The sequence below is a fragment of the Ovis aries genome, chromosome 3 (genome assembly GCF_016772045.2).
Source record: "Ovis aries strain OAR_USU_Benz2616 breed Rambouillet chromosome 3, ARS-UI_Ramb_v3.0, whole genome shotgun sequence".
Classification (NCBI taxonomy): domain Eukaryota; kingdom Metazoa; phylum Chordata; class Mammalia; order Artiodactyla; family Bovidae; genus Ovis; species Ovis aries.
The window spans coordinates 187854122-187868420 of record NC_056056.1 but is presented as its reverse complement, the minus strand read 5'-3'; the positions used below and the strand labels follow the sequence as shown (position 1 = coordinate 187868420).

Here is a 14299-nt window from a genome sequence, read left to right as displayed (position 1 = left end):
AAATAATACTAAGTTCCAAGGTGTTATCTTGGTTGACAGGAATTTTAACAGGAGGTGGCAGAGTTGGACTTATCTTAGGTAAAAAACCCTTGGCTTTGGATATACTAGGACACTTTTAATTGAAGGATAATTGCTTTACAGAGTTTTGTTGTTTTCTATCAAACCTCAATATGAATCAGCCATAGGTATACATATATTCCCTCCCTCTTGAACCTCCCTCCCATCTCCCTCCCTATTCCATCCCTCTAGGTTGATATAGAGCCCATGTTTGAGTTGCCTGAGCCATACAGCAAATTCCTGTTGATTGTCTATTTTACATATGGTAATGTAAGTTTCCATGTTACTCTTTCCATACATCTCACCCTCTCCTCCTCTCTCCCCATGTCTATAAGTCTATCCTCTGTGTCTGTTTCTCCATTGCTGATCTGCAAGTAAGTTCTTCAGTACTATCTTTCTAGATTCCATATATATGTGTGTTATTATACGATATTTATCTTTCTATTTCTGACTTACTTCACTCTGTATAATAGGGTATAGGTTCATCCACCTCATTAGAACTGACTCAGATGGTTTCCTTTTTATGGCTGAGTAATATTCCACTATGTATATGTACCACAACTTCTTTATCCATTAATATGTCAATGGACATCTAGGTTGCTTCCATGTCCTAGCTGTTGTAAATAGTGCTGCAGTGAACAATGGATACATGTGTCTTTTTCAATTTTGTTTTCCTGAGGGTATATGCCTAAGAGTGGGATTTCTGGGTCATATGGTGGTTTTATTCCTAGTTTTTTAAGGAATCTCCATACCATCTTCCATAGTGGCTGAATCAACTTACATTCCCACCAGCAGTGCAAGAGCATTCCCTTTTTCTCCACACCCTCTCCAGCATTAATTGTTTGTAGACTTTTTGATGATGGCCATTCTGACCCATGTGAGCTGATTTCTCATTGTAGTTTTGATTTGCATTTCTCTAATAATGAGCGATGTTGAGCATCTTTCACGTGTATGTTAGCCATCTGTATGTCTCCTTTGGAGAAATGTCTGTTTAGGTCTTTTCCCCACTTTTTGATTGGGTTGTTTTTCTGGTATTGAGTTGTATGAGCTGCTTTGTATATTTTGGAAATTAATCCTTTGCCAGTTGTTTCATTTGCTATTTTCTCCCATCCTGAGGGTTGTCTTTTCACCTTGCTTATAGTTTTCTTTGCCATGAAAAAGCTTTTGAGTTTAATCAGGTCCCACTTGTTTACTTTTGTTTTTATTTCCATTACTCTAAGAGGTGGGTCATAGAGGATCTTGCTTTGATTTATGTCATTGAGTGTTCTGCTTATGTTTTCTTCTAAGAGTTTTATAGTTTCTGGTCTTACATTTAGGTCTTTAATCCATTTTGAATTTATCTTTGTGTATGGTGTTAGAAAGTGTTCTAATTTCATTTTTTTAACATGTAGCTGTTCAGTTTTCCCAGTACCACTTACTGAAGAGGCTGTCTTTGCCCCATTGTGTATTCTTGCCTTCTTTGTCAAAAATAAGGTACCCATAGGTGCATGAGTTTATTTCTGGACTTTCTATCTTGTTCCATTGGCCTATATTTCTGTTTCTGTGCCATTACCATACTATCTTGATGAATGTAGCTTTGTAGTGTAATCTGAAGACAGGAAGGTTGATTCATCCAGCTCCGTTCTTCTTTCTCAATACTGCTTTGGCTATTGAGGGTCTTTTGTGTTTCCATATGAATTGTGAAATTTTTTGTCCTAGTTCTGTAAAAAAATGCCATTGGTAATTTGATAGGGATTGCATTGAATCTGTAAATTGCATTTGGTATTATAGTCATTTTCACAATATTGATTTTTCCTAATCAGGAACATGGAATAGCTCTCCATCTGTTTATGTCATCTTTGATTTCTTTCATCAGTGTCTTATAATTTTCTGCATAGAGTTCTTTTGTCTCTTTAGGTAAGTTTATTCCTAGATATTTAATTCTTCTTGTTGCAGTGCTGAATGGGATTGATTCCTTAATTTCTCTTTCTGATTTTTCATTGTTAGTATATAGGAATGCAAGTGATTTCTGTGTATTGATTTAGTATCCTGCAACTTTGCTAAAATGATTAGCTCTAGTAATTTTCTGGTACTATCTTTAGGGTTTTCGATGTACAATTTCATGTCATCTACAAACACGGAGAGCTTTACGTCTTCATTCTGATCTGGATTCCTTTTATTTCTTTTTTTCTCTGATTGCTGTAACTAGGGCATCCAGAACTATGTTGAATAATACTGGTGAGAATGGACACCCTTGTCTTGTTCCTGATCTTAGAGGGAATGGTAAAAGAAAAACTAAAAGTTTTTCACCATTGAGAATAATGTTTTTGTGGGCTGATCATATATGGCCTTTACTGTGTTGAGGTAGGTTCCTTCTATGTCCATTTTTTGAAGAGCTTTAATCATAAATGGGTGCTGAATTTTGTCAAAGGCTTTTTTTTGCATCTATTATCCTATGGTTTATATCCTTTGCTTTGTTAATATGGTAACATTAACATTGGTTGATTTGCATATATTGAAGAATCCTTGCATCCCTGGAATAAACCCAACTTGATGATGGTGTATGAGCTTTTTGATGTGTTGTTGAATTCTGTTTGGTAAAATTTTGTTGAGGATTTTTGCATCTATGTTCATCAGTGATATTGGCCTGTACTTTTCTTTTTTTGTGTTGTCTTTGTCTGCTTTTGGTATCAGGGTGGTGTGGTGGTGGCCTCATAGAATGAGTTTGGAAGTATTCCTTCCTCTGCAGTTTTTTGAAAGAGTTTTGGAAGGATAGGCATTAGCTCTTTAAATGTTTGATAGAATTCTCCTGTGAAGACTTCTGGTCCTGGGCTTTTATTTTTTGGGAGATTTTTGATAACAGCTTTGATTTCAGTGCTTATAATTGGGATGTTCATTAATTTCTATTTCTTCCTGGTTCAGTCTTAGAAGGTTGAACTTTTTAAGGATCTATCCTTTTCTTCCAGGTTATCTGTTTTATTGCCATATAGTGGTTCATAATAGTCTTTTATAATCCTTGGTATTTCTGCATTGTCTGTTGTAACCTCTCCTCTTTCATTTCTAATTTTGTTGATTTGATTCTTCTCTTTTTCTTGATGTGTCTGGCTAAAGGTTTGTCAATTTTGTGTATCTTCTCAAAGAACCAGCTTTTAGTTTTATTAATCTTTATTGTTGTTTCTCTTCTATTTCTTTTTCATTTATTTCTGCTCAGATCTTTATGATTTCCTTCATTCTGCTAATTTTTTTTGTTGTTGTTGTTCTTTTTCCAGTTGTTTTAGGTGTAAAGTTAGGTTGTCTATTTGATATTTTTTGTTGTTGTTTCTTGAGGTAGGATTGTTATTGTAAGAAACGCCGCGGGAAGAAGGAACCACCCCTATGGACTGTTGTTCAGGACCTTTTATTGGGTGGTCGCTCTCGGGCAGAACTCCCGGGGGCGGGTAAGCAAGGGAGCAAGGCGGGGGTTGGGGGGGGTCTGCGAAGCAAAGGGAGTCTGTGGGGTAAAGGGAATCTGCGGAGTCTGCGAGGTGTGAGGGGTGGGGAAGGGGTTTTATAGTCTGGGCCGGGCCTCCCATATAAGGAAGAAAACGCGGGCTCAGCGGTGATTGGTGTCCAAGGGTTCCGTGTCAGCTCCTGATTGGACGGCGAGGGCTTCATGTCGGCTCCTGATTGGTTGGCTTGGTTGCCGGCCCATCTCCGGGGCTTGTCTGCAGCGCCCTCTACTGGGACATGTCCCGACATGCCCGGGCATGCCTGACCTCGCCCTGACCTTTCATCCTGACCTTGCCCTGACCTTTCTTCCTGGCCTTGCCCTGACCCTTCATCCTGACCTCGCCCTGACCTTTCAGTTATCGCTATAAACTTCCCTCTTAGAACTGCTTTTGCTGCATCTCATAGGTTTTGAGTTGTCGTCTTCATTGTCATTTGTTTTTAGGAATTTTTTTATTTCCCTTTTGATTTCTTCAATAACCTGTTCATTATTTAGAAATGTATAATTGAATCTCCATGTGTTTGTGTTTTTTTACAGTTTTTTTTTGTAATTGATATCTAGTCTCATAGTGTTGTGGTCAGAAAAGATGCTTGATACAATTTCAGTTTTCTTAAATTTACTGAGGTTTGATTTGTGACCCAAGATGTGGTCTATCCTGGAGAATGTTCCATGTACACTTGATAAGAAGATGTATTCTTCTGCATTTGGATGGAATGTCCTGAAGATATGAATGAGATACATCTTGTCTAATGTATCATTTAAGGCTTGTGTTTCCTTATTAATTTTCTGTCTTGATAATCTGTCCATTGGTCTGAGTGGGGTGTTAACGTCTCCTACTATTACTGTGTTACTGTCAATTTCTCCTTTTATGTCTGTTAGTGTTTATCTTATGTACTGAGGTGCTCCTGTGTTGGGTGCATAGATATTTGCAATTGTTGTCTTCCTCTTGGATTGATCCCTTGATCATTACGTAGTGTCCTTCCTTATCTCTTGTAATATTCTTTATTTTAAGGTCTACTTTGTCTGAATCGAGGATTACTATTCCAGCTTTTGCTTCCCATTTGCGTGGAATATATTTTTCCATCCTCTCACTTTCAGTTTTTAGGTCTGAAGTGGATTTCTTGTAGACAGTATATACATGGGTTTTGTTTTTGTATCCATTCAGCCAGTCTGTATCTTTTGGTTGGAGCATTTAATCCACTTACATTTATAGTAATTATTGATATATATGTTCCTATTGCCATTTTCTTAATTGTTTGGGGTTTGTTTTCGTAATCTTTTTCTTCTCTTGTACTTCCTGACTATATAAGCTCCTTTAACATTTGTTGTAAAGCTGGTTTAGTGGTACTGAATGCTCCAAACTTCTGTGTGTCTGAAAAGCTTTTGATTTCTCTATCAATTTTGAATTTTTAAATTATATATATATTTAATACATATATATTTTATTGAAGTATAGTTGATTTACAGTGTTTCAGGTGCACAGCAAGGTGATTCAGTTATACAAATACACATATATTATTTTTGAAATTATTTTCCATCATAGGTTATTACAAAATATTGCCTATATTTCCCTGTGCTATACAGTAAATTTTTACTGCTCGTTGCATATCTGTTTTTAATTAGAAATCTAGCATTCTATTCATACTAAATTAAGCAAATGGAATCAAAATGTCATAATTTTCTTAGGCAAAAATTCATAAGATTTCTAAAATATATGTTATGCATATATATATATATATATATATATATATATATATATATATGTATACAAAGCTTTTCTCTACTTGATAAAGGCTTGAGAAAGAACAAGCCAAGAAAAGAGATGGAGAAATTGGAGAGTATATATATATATATATATATATATTCAGTAACTTATGTTTCAGGAGTGTAATTCTCAGGGAGTAGGTCAATAAAGTCACCAATCCATTTCTTTCTAAACACAGATGATGCAGAGATCATGGTCCTAGTCTGGTAAAGCAAACACATCTATTCCTTGTGGGGCAGTTTAATGGGAAGAGCGCCTACTGCTGGGTCAGCAATGAAAGAGTTCATAATGGGCCAACCCACTTTTTAGAGCTATAATTACCTCACTGGGGTATGTTGGTTCACAGAGTTCTACTGGTGTGATAAAGTGTTATATACCACTGAGCTGGTAATTGTTTTTATTCAAACAATCACACATTTAACAGTAGTTCAGGATATTCTTTCAGAATGTGATGGGATCGAAGTGGTTTGACTTTATATTTTTGAGTGATGTTTGCAGTGGCACATTAAATAAAGATAGATGTGGAAGGATTTGATTCTACAGAATTTCTTGGATATGGAGGGTAGAGTTGTAGGGGTAGTATAATTGTTTTTCCTACATTTTTGTAAAAGAACATATTTCAGAATATTTATATAATATTTTCCCTCTGAAGACATGACTGACTATAGTCAGCAGTCTGATTTCTACCAGACTACCCCTCTGCTTCAAGAAGTGTGCAAATACAATGAAACAAACTAAAAGCAAGGTGAAAAGACAGCCTTCAGAATGGGAGAAAATAATAGCAAATGAAACAACTGACAAAGAATCTCTAAAATATACAAGAAGCTCATGTAGTGCAATGCCAGAAAAATAAACAACCCAATCAAAAAGTGGGCCAAAGGACTAAACAGACGTTTCTCCAAAGAAGCCTTCAGAGGGCTAATAAACACAGGAAAAGATGCTCAGCATCACTCATCATCAGAGAAATGCTTATCAGAATCATGAGGTACCATCTCACACTGGTCAGAATGGCTGCCATCAAAAAGTCTACAAACGATAAATGCTGGAGAGAGTGTGGAGTAAAGGGAACCCTCTTATACTGTTGGTGGGAATGCAAACTAGCATAGCCACTATGGAGAACAGTGTGGAGATTTATTAAAAAACTGGAAATAGAACTGCCTTATGACCCAGCAATCCCACTGCTGGGCATACTCACCGAGGAAACCAGAATTGAAAAGACACATGTACCCCAATGTTCATTATAGCACTGTTTACAATACTTAGGACATGGACGCATCCTAGATGTCCATCAGCAGACAAATGGATAAGGAAATTGTGGTACGTATACACAATGGAATATTATTCAGCTATTAAAAAAAAACGCTTTTGAGTCAGTTCTAATGAGGTGGATGAAACTGGAGCCTATTATACAGAGTGAAGTAAGTCAGAAAGAGAAACACCAATATAGTATATTAATGCATATATATGGAATTTAGAAAGATGGTAATGACGACCCTATATGCAAGACAGAAAAAGAGACACAGATGTAGAGAACAGACTTATGGACTGTGTGGAAAAGGCAAGGGTGGGATGATTTGAGAGAATAGCATTGAAACGTGTATTACCATATGTAAAATAGATGACCAGTGCAAGTTCGATGCATGAAGCAGGGTGCTCAAAGCTGGTGCTCTGGGACAACCCAGGGGAGTGGGGTGAGGAGGGAGGTGGGAGGGGGGTTCAGGATGGGGGGACCCATGTACACCCATGGCTGATTCATGTTGACATATGGCAAAAAGCAGCACAATATTGTCAATAATTAGCCTCCAATTAGAATAAATTAAGTAAAAATAAAAGAATTGTGCAAATAATTGGAACATCTACTCTAAAATTCTTGCCCCCAGTTGAAATGGAACCCCCTGTTTAAATATATTAGGTACATTTTACATTATAGCTCATAATGTTTTTCATATGGAATTTTAATATAAAAGATTTTCACTGTGGTCCATGATATTTGTTATTAAAAAAATGAAGTTTTAATATTTGTCACAAAGGAAAATTGGTATGTTTGGAAACTGAGCTGTATTCATTCTCTCATCCCCACCCCCTGCCTTATACAATTGCATAACACATGCAATTGTATATAGATTTATTTTTATATAAAACTTCATGGTGGACTTTCATCACTTCGATCAGTTCAGTAAAAGTGTTCAAAGAATAACAACTTTTTAATTCCGAAATTGCTTAGAATTTTTGAATTAGAATCTTTCTGTGGGAAGTGAAAAATATTTGCCAATACTGGAAAAGCTGGGCGTAAAACTTTAGAATGAGATAAACAGCAAGCCATTACTAAACACTACAAATATGATTGTGAAGCAACATGTTAATTTAAAAACATGTGGCCCTTATTTGATGTAACATGTCAGTAGATATTGTGACTACTACAGTTTTAGAACCTCAAGGGAAATTTGACTATATTAAATTTGATATTGGCATGGAGAAAGTGAGTTCATTGAGGACTTTGGGACATCAGAGATTATCAGATTATTCATTCACCTGGTATTTAGAGCATAGTGCTTAGTACTGTGAGAAGACACAAAAAATTGTACACTTAATCTTTTTAACACTGAAAAGATTAGTTTGAAGCTTTTTGTCCAACTTTAGATTTATGAATCAACTCTAACATGTAATTTCTTCAACTCTTTAATATCTGTTTATTTTTTGGCCAAGAGTCATCACTTTGTTGTACTGCTTCACTTGATCTTTACTTCTCTTAGTAGCCCTAAGCAATGAGCTTTTTGACCATCCCACAAAGGAATGTTTTCAGTCTGTTCATCTGAGTTACTGCATAGACTGGAAACAAAACCATGTTGGAATACAGATGTTTATGGTTGGCTGGGCCCCATGTAACTAGCCAAACACCCCAAGCTTGTAATTTACATTTGGTTCTCAGCTCAACTAGCCTAACTCATCAGGGACCTTGCACCTAAAATTTAAAAATGCCAAGGGTCTCTTGGAAAGAATCTATTCTTTGACAACAAAGTCTTACTGAGGAGGCAAAACATACTTCAGGGATATTTAAACAGTGGAAATCAATGATCATTAGATGCCCAAATGAATACATGGGTTGAAACATGAAATGGCAGTGAGAGATGGGAAGACGATGTGGGGGCATAAATGAAAGCCTTTATTATTTGAATAAGACATGAGGACTGGCTACAAATATGATTTTGAGCATGGTTAGGCATCCACCTGATTAATTTGATTGTAATTCTTACACACCCTATTTCTGGTCAAAGGGAGCCAGGATTTTGGACCCAGGGCTCTCTGACTTTAAAGTTTATGATGTAAACCTTTATCCTATATGGTGACTCCTACAACTTTTTATACTCAACTAGTCTATAATGAAGGACTAAAGCTGAAGCTCCAATACTTTGGCCACATGATGGAAAGAGCCTACTTTTCCTACATCAGGAAAAGACCCTGATGTTGGGAAAGATTGAAGGCAGGAGGAGAAGGGAGAGACAGAGGATGAAGGTGGTTGGATGGCATCATCAACCCAATGGACATGAGTTTGAGCAAACTCCAGGAGATACTGAAAAACAGAGAAGACTGACAGGCTGCAGTCCATGGGGTTGCAGAGTCGGACACGACTGAGCGACTGAACAACAACAACACCTCCTTCAAGGTCCACACAGTGATGGCCTTTCCCTAAAGTCTTTTTAGATCTCCTCATCTGGGTCCTGTAACACTTTGAACCTTTAATATACAGCTTTAGTTTAGTCTTTTATGTACTCGTTTCCCCTCCTGGATTGTGAAGATCCAACCTTCATGGGAAATACAAATTATATCCCATAATATTCAGTACAGAGATTTGGCCTGTACCTTGGATGTGAGAGTTGGCAGTAGAAGAGAAAAAAAGGTAGTATGAAGTGAGTATTGCCTTAGAAGCAGGAGTAGGTAGGATGAAGCAGGAGTTGACATGAAAGAGAAAAGACCATCCAGGTTACATGAAAGACCAAAAACAGAGTGAGATTGGAAAAGTAGGTAAAGGATAAAATGAGGATTTGGACTTTACTCTGCAGATGTGGGAACCAATGAAAAACTAGCTTGGTTAAGAAGATGACTAAGACCATCTCTAAGTGTGAAATTGATGATGAGTAATTTAGCAGTATATTTTCCCCTTATTTTATTTGGATCATGTCAACCTATCAATCAGTACAAAAGGGCACTGGGTCATATTTTAGGTGACACATTTCCCTAGATTTCCTGGAGATTTTCCGAAAGTGGTAGATAACTCATGAAGGGAACATCTTCCTGAGTCATGTGATGGTGGATATCTGGATAGTGCTGTCTTGCTGCCAGTGTGAAAAGTAGTCGTACCAAAGTTCCTGTTAACGCTCCCTCAGCCTTTTCCCAAACGGAAAAGACGTGGAGGATAAGATGGGATGGGAACAAATTTGGAAGATTTAGGAAGCCCTCTGAAAGTGAAAGTGTTAGCCGCTCGGTCCTGTCCAACTCTCTGCAACCCCATGGACTGGAACCCACCAGGCTCCTCTGTCTTTGGAATTTTCCAGGCAAGAATACTGCAGTGGGTTGCCATTTCTTTTGCCAGGGCATCTTCCGGACCCGGGGGTTCAAACCCGATCTCCTGCATTGGCAGGCAGATTCCTTACCATTTGAGCCTCCAGGGAAGCCCTAGGATCCCTCTGGTAAATTTATCCTGAAGGCTTTCTAAAGGGCCTAAACTACCTGCAGAGGCCTTGTTTACCAAAGGAAAGATAGATGTTGGTCAGTTCATTTGATTCCTTCATTACTCATGGTAAATAATAAAGAGTATTGTAACTTTTATATTCCCAGTATGCCAAGGTTAGCAAATCAGAAAGGTCTCTAAGTGTCTATGGCTGTGCATGTATATTGTGTTTGAGGTATCTTATCCTAAACCATACAGGGTATACTTCATTGTACTCACCTAATATTTCTAACTAACAAACAATTTGAGATTTCCTTTTATTATCTATGACTTTGATGAAGTTAAATTATTATCAGTAGAGCACAGAGATTAATTATACCAGTTCGGGACCCATGTTGCCTGAGTTGTGATCCCAGTTTCTCCACTTAACAGCAATATAATCTTTTGTAAGTTATTTAACCCCTCTCCCTCAATTTCCTCATCCATTTGATGGGGATAATAATTTGCTTCTCTCTGTCTTTGCCAGAATTAAGTGAATGAATTTATTGTTCGTTTACTAAAAGTAAAATTGTTAGAATAGTGTCTGGTATACAAGTTATCAATACATATGACTTATTGTGTTGTAAATGAGGGAAAGCAGCTAAAGGTAAGTTACTCAGGTAGTTACCCAATAAGATTACTACGCTAGATTGTTGTTGTTTAGTCACTCAGTTGTGTCCAGCTCTTTGCAACCCCATGGACTGTAGCCTGCCAGGCTCCTCTGTGATGGAGTTGGACCCAGTGATTGAACCCTGGTCTCCTATATTGCAGGCAGACTCTTTACCATCTGAACCAGCTGGGAAGCCCTACTCTAGGATTAGTGTTTCTCATTTCAGGATTTAGTCCACGGAAATAGCTGTTTCCTAGACCAAAGGTCGGGAAACTTTTCCTCAAAGGGCCAAATCAGATAGCAAATATTTTATACTCTGTAGACCTTACTGTCTCTGTTGCATCTTCTCAACACTGTCATTGTGTTCTGCAAAAGCAGCCATAGACAATATGTAAACTAATGGGCTTGACTGTGTTCCAATAAAATTTTATAAAAACAGATGGCAGACCACATTGTCCTGCATACAGACTCCTGCTTTAGATGCTTGTCTAACATGAATAGAGCGTCAAATTCCATTTAAAGTATGAAATATGGCATTATTATAATAAGCAGTAACTTCCCTTCCTAACTCCTAGAGAATTCCATGGACCGTACAGTCCATGGGGTCACAAAGAGTTGGACACGACTGAGTGAATTTCACACTTTCACTTCCCTTCCTAATGAATATTAGTCTGACATGTTACTTTCCGTTATGATGGTCATGCTTTACAACATCAAAGGGGTTTAGAAGATAAGCAGTAGTGATAAATGTGTTTTCCATCTCAAAGGGATATACGGAAGTCATTTATTTAGTGGTTTGGAGAATTTTCTTGGTATTTGAAATCTGAGATTTGGGCAGGATGTTAAGGGTTCATGTTATTAAATGCATGCAAATATACTGGGTTTTGTGCTTTTTTTTTTTTTGTAATCTCTGAAAAGGAAAGGTTTGTGAGTCATATAAAAAGTTGTTTGTAATAATCCTTGTCATTACACTAAGGGTTTTTCTGCTAGGAATGTAGTTTGCATGGGTTTCGATTTTTTGATGGCTTAACTTTTCAGTTTAATAATGTGTTCTTGTTTTTAAATTAAACTTGTCAGTCAGCCTCTTTGTGAGCAGCTGACTGTGTTGGTTAGTTTGTATTTATAGTTACTCTGTTTCTGAGGAAATGACTAAAATCTCTTGAATTTGGTCAAAACTGCATCACAAAGGGTATCTTTGACTTACTTAAACAAGGCTCATGATGGAAACTCAAAAAATCTCATAGTTCATGTTTATAAATGTTATTATGTATTCAGTCCTGGTTGGGCCAATAATCAGAGTTCTGTGCTGAGGGGAGGCTTGAATGTTCCCAGTGCTTCTTATTAATAGTTAACATGAATTCCTCTGGAGCAAGTTCAGGCAGCACTTTGTTATATAATACTCTTGTAAAAAATCGTTTTCTAATTTTACATGTGACTTTGAGGTGAGTCTTATAGAACATAGCTAGGTCTTCTTCTTCTCCTTAAATTGTTTCACTCTTTTTTCTCCTTCTTTATTCCTGTTCAGGTAGTCCTGACATGTAAAGCATCTAAACCTTGTACATATAATTTCTAACAAAGACCACCCCCCACCGCAGGTCTCCCCACTTCTACAATATCCACGAGTCCTCCGCAGCCTAGCTTCGTGCCCTCACTGTGAATCAGTCCTTATAGCAGTGGAGGGGACCCATATTCTGCTCTTTGTTCAGGGCACTGGGTGGGAAGGAGGGCAGGCCTGGCTTTGGTCGGCTCAGACACAGGCTGACCTGTGCTCTGGGACCCAGGCTGGAACCCGCGTTTTCCCATAATGGGCTCTGTTAGAGATGGTGGTTGGGATTTGTGTGATTATGCTTCTAGATCAGCAGTGTTATGAGCTCATTGAGATTTCTGCCCTAGCTTTTAACGCAATCCCTGTTTAGTTTGAACCCTTCTGTAAGCAGCTCAAGAAACCAATTCTCCAACTTAAATCTTAGATCAAAGTATAAAACAGTTAAAAGTGCAATTACTCTGCCCGCTACCACACATCTATTCATCTCTGCCTCTGTTCTTAGAAACACCTATTGGGTAGGGTTCCCAGACACTCACTTTAAAAACTGCTGATGAAGATTCCTATTTACTTTTGGAGCACACAGTAGTCTTCAAATCAGGTTTGCTTATGTATGCATCATTAATTGCTTAAAATTTACCTGGATTGGTGTGTATGTGTAAGTCGTATATGAAATCAGCTTTTGAGGAGGTTGAATGGACAGAAGCTTACCTGAGCTGAGAAATTCTTTCAAGACAGCCTCTATCCACCATTCATGCCTAAATTCCATTGCATTTTATTTCAGTATTAAGCTCCTGCCTCTTCTGAAGCTCTTTGTTTGTTTGTTTAATGAAAATGTTCTCAAGATCCATATCCATTAAGTTGTTGGAATCTTTGAGCTGATCCTATTGCTTCTGTGTTTAATTAAGCATGTGAGGTCACTGGCTCCTCAAAAGGACAGAGAGAAGGACACAGCTAAACTCCTACTTCATAGTTTTGTCTAGAACTGGTCCTGATCATATGTACATTTGAAAAGCACATGTGAGATCATGCCTCTAGCATTTGACATGGAGACACTCAACTTTCTCATTTGGATGGAAGTAGTTATGAGATATTGGGACATATACTATTCCTCAGTATTCCTTCACGACCAGAATATATGATACTACTATAATGGTGAGGATATTCATGCCCAAATATATAGTACTGGGAATTTTTTGGTAAGTATATGCTATTTAAAAGAAATATGGGAATCAGAATCACAAGTCTAAAAAACAGTATGTTTCTACATACTGTTTATGTATTATTCTTGTTGGATAAGAAAATAATGTTTCTTCCTTTTTTTAAACCTTAACGACTAAGCATTGGTGAACTATGATTAATTCATTTACTCTGGAAACATAAAGCACCTAACCTATTCCAGATACTTTGTGATATAAAAATTAATGATGGTAGTTTTCTGCTGAAATTCAGGTTTCAGGGAATCTATGAAGTTGTGGCCGGTAACTGAGGAAGTAAGGAAGAATGAATGCTGGAAGGGGGGGAGGAAGAAAAGGAAGGGAGAGGAAGGAACAGTGGAAGGATAGGTGGAAAGAAATTAGTTAAATCTGTTGGTCCTTAACACATTTTATTGTTTTATTCATTTTTAATTTTTATTTAATTTAAAATGTATCTATTTGACTGCACTGGATCTTAGTCGTAGCACACGGATTCTTTGATCTCCATAGTGGCGTGCAGGATCTTCAGTTGCAGCATGAGAACACTTGTTTGCAGCCTGTGGAATCTAGTTCTCTGATCAGGGATCAAACCCAGATCCCCTGCATTGGGAACACAGAGACTTAGCCACTGGACCACCAGGGAAGTCCCACATTTTTTTTTAATTGCACACATGTTATCTAGTTTGATGTTCTTTGCTTATATAATAATTCACCATCTATAGGGTCTTTTTATGGTGTGTCATAGTTTGAAGTTGGTTTTAATTTATTTCCTTTGTATTTGTTTCTTTTCAGTATAAAAAGAACTTCATGGATCAGATTGCTAACAAGTACATGGAAGATTTGAAGAGCTGAAGAAAAAAAATTCACTGTTAAACTTGTTTTTTAAAATGTAAGTAAACTCTGCTCACTGTTGTTTATTTGTGTCATCTTCATAGCCTGCAATGACCTTTCTGT

The 14299-nt window shown here is 37.4% G+C and overlaps 1 protein-coding gene across 40 annotated transcripts in view; it reads left to right on the top strand.

Annotated features, from left to right (window-relative positions):
• Nucleotides 1-14299, top strand: part of PPFIBP1 (PPFIA binding protein 1) — a 206946-nt gene that overhangs the window by 52754 nt on the left and 139893 nt on the right. For 35 of the 40 annotated variants that reach the window (XM_060413279.1, XM_060413275.1, XM_060413274.1 and 32 more), the window contains one exon: nucleotides 14138-14234. The exons of 1 other annotated variant lie outside the window; for it this stretch is intronic. The gene's annotated coding sequence lies outside the window, so the exon portion shown is untranslated. Of the gene's footprint in view, nucleotides 1-14137; nucleotides 14235-14299 lie in introns of those variants that run through there. 4 more of the 40 variants (XM_060413292.1, XM_060413289.1, XM_060413290.1 and 1 more) reach the window with 3 other exon arrangements.